The sequence below is a fragment of the Aotus nancymaae genome, unplaced genomic scaffold (assembly GCF_030222135.1).
Source record: "Aotus nancymaae isolate 86718 unplaced genomic scaffold, 86718_ANA_hifiasm-v0.15.2.pri h1tg000011l, whole genome shotgun sequence".
Taxonomy (NCBI): Eukaryota; Metazoa; Chordata; class Mammalia; order Primates; family Aotidae; genus Aotus; species Aotus nancymaae.
Window position 1 is genome coordinate 76,183,304 of NW_026988422.1, and position 11,270 is coordinate 76,194,573.

An 11,270-nucleotide genomic window follows, 5' to 3' on the forward strand; every position below is an offset into this window, starting at 1 on the left:
AAGGACCAAGAGCTCAGGATAAACTTACTTATATTAGCGAGAAATTGAAAACAGCCCCAAAGTCCAGAAACAGAGGCATGATTAAGAAATTGTGATATCCCCACTCAAGGGAAATCACTGCAGACATTTATAAGAATGCACAAGAAAAAATGCTTATAAAGAATTTACAATGTGAAGGGAGTTCAAGTGATAATTAGTGAAGAAAGAGGAATCAGAAATTTTCTGTACCATGTGATTATAGGTACAAGTCAAGCCAAAATGATTCCACACATTCATGCATACACATGTGTGCATGCACACACACACACAATGGAAGGAAATATAGCAGAATATTAACAGCATGATCTTTAAGAGGTAGAGTGGCAGAGGATTGGTTTTTTTTCTTTCTTTCTTGGATTTTCTCGGTCTCTAAAAATTAACATAATTTTTTGTTTTTGAGATGGAGTTTCACTGTTATTGTCCAGGCTGGAGTGCAATGGTGTGATCTTGGCTCACCGCAACTTCTGCCTCCTGGGTCTAAGCAATTCTCCTGCCTCAGCCTCCTTAGTAGCTGGGATTACAGGTGTGCACCACGACGCACAGCTAATTTTGTGTTTTTAGTAGAGACAGGGTTTCTCAATGTTGGTCAGGCTGGTCTTGAACTCCCGATCTCAGGTGATCTGCCCACCTCAGCCTCCCAAAGTGCTGGGATTACAGGTGTGAGCCACCGCACCTAGCCAACATAATTCTTTATCATGAAAAATTTCTCATTTTTAAATAAACAAATTGTGGTGTATCCAGATGACAAAATATTATTGAACGCTAAAAAGAAATTGTATTAGTTCGTTCTTATGCTGCTAATAAAGACATAAATGAGACTGGTTAATTTATAAAGGAAAGAGGTTTAATGAACTCACAGTTCCACATGGCTGGGGAGGCCTCACAATCATGGCAAAAGACGAAGGAAGAGCAAAGGGACTTCTTGCATCGTGGCAGGCAAAAGAGCGTGTGCAGGGGAACTACCCTTTATAAAACCATCAGATCTTGTGAGACTTATTCACTACCCCAAGAACAGCATGGAAAAACCCATCCCCATGATTCGATTACCTCCACCTGGCCCCACCCTTGACATGTGGGGGTTATTACAATTCAAGGTGAGATTTGTGTGGAGACACAGCTAAACCATATCAGAAATGTTCCTATCAGGCCATAAAGCAACATGAAGGAGTCTTAAGTGCATATTGCTAAGTGAAAGAAACCAAACTGAGGCCTGGCGCACTGGCTCACTCCTGTAATCCCAGCACTTTGGGAGGCTGAAGTGGGTGGATCACCTGAGGTCAGGAGTTCAAGACCAGCCTGACCAACATGGTGAAACCCCATTTCTATTAAATAAAAAAAATTAGCTGAGCGTGGTGGTGCAGGTCTGTCATCCCAGCTCTTCAGGAGACTGAGGCAAGAGATCTTTTGAATCCAGGTGGCAGAGGTTGCAGTGAGCCAAGATCACACCACTGTAGTCCAGCCTGGGTGACAGAGTGAGACTCTGTCTCAAAATAATAATAATAATAATAATAATAATAATAAAGCCAATCTAGACAGGCTGCAGATTGTATGATTCCAACTCTGTGACATTCTGGAAAGGGTAAAGCTAGGGAGACAATAAAAAGACTAGGTTGCCACAGGTTTGAGCAGGGGGAAGGAGGAATAAATAGGATTTTTAAGACAGTGAAACTACTCTGTATGACACTGTAATGGTGGCTACCAGTCATTATACGTGTGCCCAAACTCGCAGAATGTACTCCCAGAGTGAAGCCTGTGGGAACTTATGGTTTAATGGGTACGGAGTTTCAGTTTGGGAGCTGGATGGTGGTGATGGTTGCACAACAGTACGAATGCACTTAATGTCACTGAATGGTACAATTAAAAATGGTTAAAATGGCAAAAATCTATGTTGTGTATATTTTGCCATGATTAAAAGAAGAGCAAGAAATCGGTAAACTATGGGCTTTAAGTAATAATTATGTACCAATATTGGCTTGTCAACTGTAGCATTATATAACACAAATGCGAGACGTTAACAAGGGAAGTGGGTGGTTAGTGGGTATCTGTGAACTCAGTACTTTCCACTCAACTTTTATGTAAACCTAAAAATTGCCCCAAACATAAAGTCTATTTTTTAAATACTCATTTTGGTTTTCATTCAAAACAAGCCCTGGGTTGTGTCTACAACCATCCTGTGATGAGCATTCCATAGGCTGTCTGTCTTCCCGGAGGATCTGGCCCCGCTCTTGCACTGGATCATTCTCTGGGTCAGAGAAGTGACAGTTCTGGGCCAGGACTGGAGAGCAGCTGTTTATCATCCTGGCAGGAAACTGCACTCTCCAGGAGCACTCACAGGACAGGGACACTTGTGAGTCTCACCTCCTGGGCAGGTAGGTTCTCAGGTGGTTGGGATCAGGCAGTGTCACAGCAGGGTGGGGGAGGGGTTCTTGGCTATCCGGCATGGGAATGGGGACAGAGATATAAGGAAAACCTGCCACAGCACCCCACAACTGCGCAGCCCCACTGGGGTTTCAGCCTCATGACATTAGCCACCAGGTCTGTCAAATGGAGACAATAATAATTTCCTCCCTATCCCTGCCACATCCATGTCTGCTTGGAGGGGAGGGGCTGATGGCACAGGCCCTGTCCTGGGTGCTCCAGGGGAGAAAGCAGAGGCTAAGGAGAGAGCCAATGACTTGCTTAAGGTCACTGTCCCTTTGGCCCCAGGGTGACTGGGCTTTTGGAATACTGATGCACTTGGAGAATTGGCTGGAGTAATTTCCAGTGGTCTATGGTGACCTTGAACCCTATGCCAGAGAAATCCTGTACCCAAGGGAGCTGAGATTAAGGCTACTTTCCTGATTTGTATTTATTGTTTTAAATAATTTACAACTGTTTTAAGTAATTGCATTTATTGCTTTAAATAATTCACGATTGCCTTAAATAATTTCATTTGTTGTTTTAAATAATTCACTGCAAAATGGATCAGTGTTCTGTGTAGGACAGTTAGAGCTTAGATATGGACACAAGAAAATTAAGATCACTTGCATTTACACCTTTCAGAAATACAGCTCTGAACCTTTTGAAGTATGTTCTCTGGTCCTATTTTCAATGGCTCTTTGCTCATTGATTAAACAACACTTACTAGCATCCCCTGGGTATCAGGCACCGTCCTAGGCTCTGGGAATACGATAATGAATAAGACTTGGTTCCTGACCTCGAGGAGCTTACAATGGACCCCACCACCACACACACACACATGCATACACACACTCACTCACTCACTCACAGAGTTGGTTTGGTTTTGACTGGGACTGAACACAATGTCTTGGAACCTTTTTTCCCCTGCTGAATGTATTATGAACACTTTCCCATGTGATTAAATATTCTTTCACAATATCGTTTAAATGGTTAAACAGTGTTTCATTCTCTGAACCTACCATTTATTTCACTTTCTATTCTGGAACAGTCAGTGCTTTGGTGAAAATCTTTGTGGCTGGATCTGTGAACACATCTATGATTTGTTCTCTCTCTCTTTCCCACCCCTCAATTTTGTTATTGTGGTAAAATACACATAACATAAAATTTACCGTCTTAACCATTTTAACTGTACACATTTCACTGGTATTAAATACCAGTGTTTATAATGTTGTACATCCATCACCAGAACTCTTTGTCTTGTAAAACTGAAACTCTATACCCATGAAACAGCAACTCCCATTCCCCTCTCCCCAGCCCCAGCAGCCACATTCTACTTTCCATCGCTATGAATTTGACCACTTTGGATATCTCGTGTAAGTGGAATGAATCGTACTGCATTTGTCCTTCTGCAACAGGCAATGAATGATGTCCTCAAGCTTCATCCATGTTGTACCACGTCAGAATTTCCTTCCTTCTAAGACTGAACTATATTCTACTGTATATATAGACCATATTTTCTTTTTCCACTGTATACTTATTTCTCCAGGCTGAATATCTGGAAGCAGAATTACTGAGTCAAAAGCTTTGCTGTTCATTGCCTAATTCTCTTCCAGCACACAGGTGCCAATTTCCTCTGCTTCTACTCCAAAGACAAGAGTTTTCATTTCCCTGCACTTCTGCCAGCGCCTAGCACTATAAGCTTTTTAAAAACATTTTGATATAATTTCAAATTTACAGAAAGATTGCAAGAGGAGAACAAAGACCACCCCTGTTACCTAGATTCGCCAAGTGCTAACATTAGCCCCATTTGCTTTCCTCCTCCTTCTCCTTCCATCTCAACCCCATCCATCCTCCTTCTTTTTCTTTCTGGACCATTTAAGGTGAGTTGCAAACATCACAATGCTTTATCCCTAGTTATTTCTGTGTGCATTTCCCAGCAACCTCTTACATAACCACTGTACATTATAAAAATCAGTAAATTTAACATTGATGTGATGATGTGATGATGTGATTATTGCTATTTTCTTTTTTCTTTTCTTTCTTTCTTTTGAGACAGAGTCTCACTCTGTCCCCCAGGCTGGGGTGCAGTGGCACAATCTTGGCTCACTGCAACCTCCACCTCCCAGGTTCAAGCGATTCTTCTGCCTCAATCTCCTGAGTAAATGGGATTACAGGAACCCACCAACTCACCCACCTAAATTTGTATTTTTAGTAGAGATGGGGTTTTCACCATGTTAATACCAGCACTTTGGGAGGCCTAGCTGGGCTGATCATTTGAGGTCAGGAGTTACTATTATTTTCTAATCCACAATCCATATTCAAATTTTACCAAATTTCCAATAATGCCCTCTCTACTTACCCCCGACCCCAATCCGAATGCAGAATCCCACATTGCATTTAGGTGTTATATCTTCCCAGACCCTTTTCATCTGGAGCATTATGCATTTTTAATGCGTTTGTCAATTTTAAAGGCACAAATGTGTCCCGTTGTTGTTTTCATTTATTTTATTTCTGGCAAAGCTGAATATTTCTTCTGGTGTGAATTGCTCACTTGTATATTTCCTTTAGTGCATTGCCCAGTGGTGTCCTTTGACCCTGCTTCTCTCCTGGGTTTATACCAGCACCAGCACTTTGGTCACCAGACATGACCTTCAGCAAGCAGCCCTTGTCCTGGAGAAAGCGATGATCTGTTGTCCCTGGATCCTCCCGGTCCTGTCCCCCTGAATCAGCCACTTGGCTGGGATTTTGAAATAGTACAGTTGTCTGGTCTGAGCAAGGACGCCCCGTCTGTCCTTCCAAACTCCAGGGAGTACAGAGAGTTATTCCTGTTTGGGTTCGACATTTCCTGTGGGATCTGACCCGCCGCCAACCCCGGTTTTGTTTCCAAGAGGCCACCTGCTGAGTGTCAGCAGCGGTCAGTGGCCTCCTAAGTTGCCATTGATCAACGTCTGCTCCAGCGGGTTCCTGGCATCCGAGGCCTGGTCTGTGTCCCTGGAGAAGGGATTGTGGTGGAATGGAAAGCTCCCAGGGCACACTGCGCCCCCCACCCCCCAGCTCAGGATGCAGACGGGCTTCACCTGCTGAACCTGGATAAGCTCCTGCGTGGAGCAGAGCTTGTTTCCTCTGCAAAGATGGAAAATGCCGAGGTTCACAGACACTAAGACAACAACAGGGGGAGAGTCCTGCCGAGGCCACCAGGACACCGTGCTGTCTTGTTGCTTACCATTGTTATTTTGTATGTAAATTTTTATTAAATCAGTTATCACTCTTTTGTGCAGTCATAGAAAAAAATATAAGCAAAATAAATGTCAATATTCTGGGTTTAGCTCTTCTGCATCACAGTTTTTCCATGTATTAACTTTTTTTAATGAAGGAAAATGTAAATACATAAAACGAGAGAGAAAATAGGATGATGAGCCTCTAGGTGATCCTCATCGTACGTGGTCTCATCCAATCCCCCATTACTACACTCCCTCCGGATAATTATGGGACAAACTTGAGACATCATCGACTTTCCTCTGTAGACGCCTCAATTTGTGTGTTGTCTGCAGAAGATAACAATCCCTTTGTTTTGAACATCATCTTAATATTGAATTGCACCTAAAAAATAACAATGACTTGATAGTAGCATGGAAATATCTAGTCAATGTATCTAGATATCTAGTCAATATCTAGTCAGTGGCTGCATTTTTCTATAGTTGCTTTGTTCAAATCATCCCAACAAGGCTTATATTTGGATTTGTTTGGCACGTACTATGGTGGAAGTATGTCCTCCAAATTCATATGTTGAATTCATAATTTCCAGTGTGATAGTATTTATTTATATTTATTTTATTGCTCTGTCACCCAGGCTAGAGTATAGTGGTGCAATCATGGCTCACTGCAACCTCAACTTCCTGAGCTCAAGTGATCCTCCCACCTCAGCCCCCAAGTACCTGGGATCACAGGCAAGTACCACCATACCTAGCTAACATTTAAAATTTTATTTTTATTTTTGTACAGACAGAAGTCTCGCTGTGTTGCCCAGGCCAGTCTTGAGCTCCTTGTTTTAAGCCATTCACCTGCCTCAGCCTCCCAAAGTGCTGGAATTGTGGTTGTGAGCCACCATGCCCAGCCCCAGTGTGATAGTATTTGAAAATGGAGCCCTTAGGAGGCAGTTAAGTCGTGAGGGCTCTGCTTTCATGAATGGGATTAATGACCTCATTAAAAGGCTGGAGGGAACTGATGTTCATTCTTTTTACTCTTCCAACATCTGCCTGTGAGGACATAGTCTTTGTCCTCTCTGCAGGAAGAGGCAAGAAGGTGCCGTTTGGAAACAGACAGCAGCCCTCACCAGACATCAAACCTGCCAGTGCCTGGATCTGGGACTTCCCAGCCTCCAGAACTGCAGAAAATAAATTTCGGTTGTTTACAATGTACCTAATCTCAGGTATTTTGTTATTGCAATTCACATGGTCTGAGACAGCATGTCTCTTAATCTCTGTTAATCTATTTGTTATCCTTCCCTCACTTCTGTGCAATACATTTGTGGATGAAACTGGGCCATTTGTCCTGTAGAGTTCTTTGCATTTTGCTGTTTGCATTTGTTTTATAGTGTCCTTTAGTCTTCCTTGTCCCTTGTGTTTCCTGCAAACTGCTAGTCAGACTGAGAGCTGTTTTGACAACCCAAAGAGAAAGTGTGCCGGGGAGAGGAGACTGTCAGTAAGTGTGAATTTCCTTTAAAGAGCGTTTGGAAAAGAATTAGGAACACTAAGGATGGGAATCAACAGACCAGCTCTGTTACTGGCCCGTGAATATGCCATTTGGGGTGGAACAGTGGTTTTTTTGTTTTGTTTTTAGAGATGGAGTTTCGCTCTTGTCACCCAGGCTGGAGTGCAATGGCATGATCTCAGCTCACTGCAACCTCCACCTCCCAGGTTCAAGTAATTCTCCTGCCCGAGTAGCTGGGATTATAGGCGCCTGCCACCACGCTCAGCTAATTTAAAAAATATTTTTAGTAGAGACAGGGTTTCGCCATGTTGGCCAGGTTGGTCTCGAACACCTGATCTCAGGTGATCCACCTGCCTCAGCCTCCCAAAGTGCTGGGATTACAGGCATGAGCCACCATGCCCGGCCTGAACACAGTGTTTTTGTCTGTTACATGGGGAAGGGAGTAAGGGAGATGGACCATGAGGTCTCCAGGCTCTTCTATGGGGCTGCTTTCTGGAATCAGTGAGTAATATGGCCTCCAGGGGAGTCTCTGCTTAGCAGCAATAAACTCAGCCCAGTCTCTCCAACCCAATAACCGAAGACAACTGGTCTACCCAGTACCAGGGAGCCCCAGCTCCCTGCACAGCCACTGTTGGACTCTTAACAGGGCACTCAGGAATGGGCTTGGGAAGCCCACCTGGGTTGCAGATTTCCCAGTAAGGTTTAGATCCACCTGCTTCCTGGTCATATGGACTGGAACATTTGTTCCCAGGGCCCCAGTGAATGCTGGTTCCCTTCTTTGATAACTCCAGAGATGGCAGTAGCAGAGCTCCCTGTAAGCAATTCACAGCGTTTCTTTTTTCTTCTCTTTCCTTTTCTTCATTCCTTCTCGCCCTCACATCTCCGCTTCTCTCTCTTGAGTAATCAATTCTGTCATTTTTCAGTGCACTAGGGGGAGCTGCTATTTAACAAACCTGCAGGGACGTTTCAGCAGTTTGATGAGCCACCTTCGGGTTTTGCCCCATGGGTCACAGCAGAGTTGCATAAAGCAGGGGCCACCTCCACCCCCAACACAAATACGGGGGTCAGGAGACCTGGATTCGAGTAGTCTCTGCCCTCACCAGCTGCGGGAGGCTCCTTTCCCTCCTCTGGCCTGGTATCCTCAGGGGCTGTTCGTCCAGTGGTTAGGTGCGTGGTTCTAAATCCTGACCCTGCCACTCGTCTGCTGTGAAAACATGGACAAATAGCCCAACTTCTCTGAGTCTTCCCATAAGTAAAATAAGGCAGACAGCCCTCACCTCACTCTGCACAGAGCCCAGAGCACAGTAAAACCCTCCATCATACCATAAAGGCTAAGAGAAGGTCGGCCTTATTTTAAGATGAAGGGTGGGGCTGGCACAGGGTGGTGAAGAACAGCAAAGAGGCGAACACGCCTGGAGCCTGGCCCTGACTTTGGAGCCAGCAGAGGGGAACCAGGCTGTGTGGCTGTGGTCTGTGCATCACTCCGGGCCATGGCAAAGGGGCCCTGGAGCTTTCCCTGGTGTAGGAGGGAAGGGGACCCAGGTGGCCTCCATCAAGGCTGCAGGGAAGCATCTCCCCGCTTCAGGCCTCTGATGTGGCTGGAACCTGCTGGGCCCAGGGTTGAGGCAGCCTGGAAGAAGGAGGACTCATCTCCTGCTTCTGCGTCTTCCCACAATTCCCACCAGCTCAGCACCAGCGTCTGGAGCCTTGGGAGCCACTGGTTTCTGGGGCTGGGCTTGGGAGATCCTCGCCCTGCATCAGGGGTGACTCAGAAAAGCAGTTGGTGGGCAGGGAGGGTACTCATCTCTGTACGATAGGAATAGACACTTCACATAAAGAGAAGCTGAAACATGAACAAGTTAAAGAGATGGAGAATATGAAGGAAAAATTCAGAGGCCTGGGGTTAAAATGAGAAGGATAAAATACAGGAATAAAAGAAAGTTAATACTGGAAGAAGTAATAGCTGGGAATTTTCCTTGTACTAGGGAAAATTCCCAGCATGATTTATAGAGGAAGGATATAAAACCTGAAGTTGAAGAAGCACAATGAGCCTCGAATAGGATAAAAATAAATGATTCCATAATTAGACACAGTTTAGAGAAACTTTACAACCCTAAAGTAGAAGAGATCTTAAAGACTCAGAAGAGACAAATTGTCTACAAAGGAACAACAAACTCTCAACCTACAGCAATGGAATCCAGAGGATAATGGAATAATATGCTAATAAGATTTTAAAGTGCTGGGAGACATAGCTACCAGCAAACATATGCATCAATTCAAAAATGAGGGTGACATTGGGAGGCCAAGGTGGGTGGATCACCTAAGGTCAGGAGTTCGAGACCAGCCTGGCCAACATGGTGAAACCCCATCTCCACTAAAAATACAAAAATTAGCCAGGCGTGGTGGTGAGCATCTGTAATCCCAGCTACTTGGGAGGCTGAAGTAGGAGAATCTTTGAGCCTGGAAGGCGGAGGTTGCAGTGAACTGAGATCTTGTCATTGCACTCCAACCTGGACAACAGAGCAAGACCCCATCACAAAAAAATAAATGAGGGTGATATAAAGGCTGAGAGAGTCACCATCACTAACCCATGTTAAGCACTGCTAAAGAATGCACTAGAGAAAAAAAGAAAACCCGATCACAAGGAAGAAATTAGTTATTCAAAGAAATCTTGATCAAATAAACTGGTAAACATGGATAAATTTAAATAAATATTCACGATGGGAAACCACAATCATAAATATGATCAATTTGAAGAAATTTAAACATAAAAACTCTTTGACAATAACATATGAGACAAGAAAATAGAATTGAAGTCAAAACACTTTGTTTTTTGCATTTTTTTCTTTTTCTTCTTCTTTTTTTTTTTTTTAACTGTACTTTAGGTTCTGGGGTACATGTGCAGATCATGCAGGATTATTGCATTGGTACATACATGGCAAGGTGGTTTGCTGCCTCCATTCCCCCATCACCTATATCTGGCATTTCTCCCCATGTTATCCCTTCCCAAAACACTTTAAGGTCTTTTTATTATTTGAGATGAAAAAGAAATCTTGGTTAACCTTAGGGTTTATTAAATCAAATGTGTTAACATTTTAAGAGTAACCACTAATGAAGAAAATTAGAATGTATAACTTTATACTGGTAGAGCAACAAAGAGGAATTAAGAAAACCTGATCAATTCAATATACAACATTAAAGAAGGAAAAAGATGAAATAGCCAGGTAAATGGAAAATCTAAAATAGAGTTAGATATAAATCCAAACTATGACTAATCACAATAAAAGTAACTGAACTTTGTAAGAAATGTTTCAGAAAAGTCTACTGTCAGCCAGACATGGTGGCTCACATATGTAATCCCAGCACTTTGGGAAGCTGAGGCTGATGGACTGCTTGAGGCCAGAAGTTCAAGACCAGCCTGGGCAATATAGCAAGACCTTGTCTCTACAAAAAATTTAAAAATTAGCCCTGTGTGATGGTTCACACCCATAGTCCCAGCTACATGGGATGCTGAGTGGGGAGGATCGCTTCAGCTCAGGAGGTCAAGGCTGCAGTAAGCCACGGTTGTGCCACAGCACTCCAGTCTGGGTGACAGAGCAAGACCCTGCGCCCCCACCAAAAAAAGGAATGAATGAATGAAAAGCAAAATCTACTGTCTACTGATAATAAGAAGTTTGGTTTTTCTTAACCGCACAAATTCAGACCCTTACTCCAAAATATTTGTCATTTGTCATGAGTATTATTTTTTATTTTTTACTATTAAAAGTGCTTTTGCCGTCTTCCAATAGTCAGGCGTGAGTATCCCTATTATACAGAGGGGAAAATCAAGACTCAGATACATTACATCATGTTGTGCTATGTCGTAATGTAATGTACGTGTCATGTGCATAAAATGTACATATCACGTACAGACATCTCGGGAGCCTCAGCTGGTGTGTGGTAGAGCTAGGATTTCAGCCCAAGTCTCCTGACTCTGAGTACAGTGCTCTTGAAAGCCCTACATGTGTGCGTTTTTGGTTTTGTTTTTTTTGCTTTGGCTCTGTTCAAGTGTCTCCATAGAGTCCCTTACAGCTGCAAACCATCCATTAGAGTCTGCTTCAGTGATGCCACTGTGGCCATTT